This window comes from Labrus mixtus, chromosome 6 (assembly GCF_963584025.1).
Source record: "Labrus mixtus chromosome 6, fLabMix1.1, whole genome shotgun sequence".
NCBI classification, from domain to species: Eukaryota; Metazoa; Chordata; class Actinopteri; order Labriformes; family Labridae; genus Labrus; species Labrus mixtus.
This window is the reverse complement of record NC_083617.1, coordinates 6178853-6179288: the sequence shown is the minus strand read 5'-3', so window position 1 is coordinate 6179288 and position 436 is coordinate 6178853. Positions and strand designations below refer to the sequence as shown.

Sequence of the window (436 nt, the reverse complement as noted above, 5' to 3'; positions counted from 1 at the left end):
GCCAAGTGCTTAATAACCTACAAAACACTTCCATTATCCACATTGTCATTTTAAATATCGAGTTACGCAGAGTAAATTTGTATAGAATGGAAATTAACCGACTTCTGCAAATAAAATGACGTGCAGCAAGGAGTTTTAACATCGTAATTTCCTTCCAGTTATTACATTTCATCATGCATTGAAACTCTTGTTCCTGTTCATGTGAAGCTGGCCAAAGATAGAATGCAACACCTATTTTTCCCCTTTTAAGCAACATCTTCAGTATGAATGTATGCCAAGCTGACAGATGACTAAATATGGTAAAGCCGAGCTGACAAACAAAACACAGAGCATTTCTTGTGCTCTGTGTTTTATATATAGAGGAACATAGTTTACATCACTTTCTGTCAAAGGAGGTTGCGTCAGTGAGATGGCCTTAGGCGTGTTTTTCTATGAT

General features: G+C 36.9%; 1 protein-coding gene across 1 annotated transcript in view; it reads left to right on the top strand.

Moving 5' to 3' along the window:
• spef1 (sperm flagellar 1) overlaps window positions 1–129 on the top strand; it is a 6999-nt gene extending 6870 nt beyond the window's left edge. Inside the window, exon 7 of the mRNA XM_061039665.1 lies at window positions 1–129. This exon is cut by the window's left edge and continues 499 nt beyond it. The gene's annotated coding sequence lies outside the window, so the exon portion shown is untranslated.
• The last annotated feature ends 307 nt before the right edge of the window (window positions 130–436 follow it).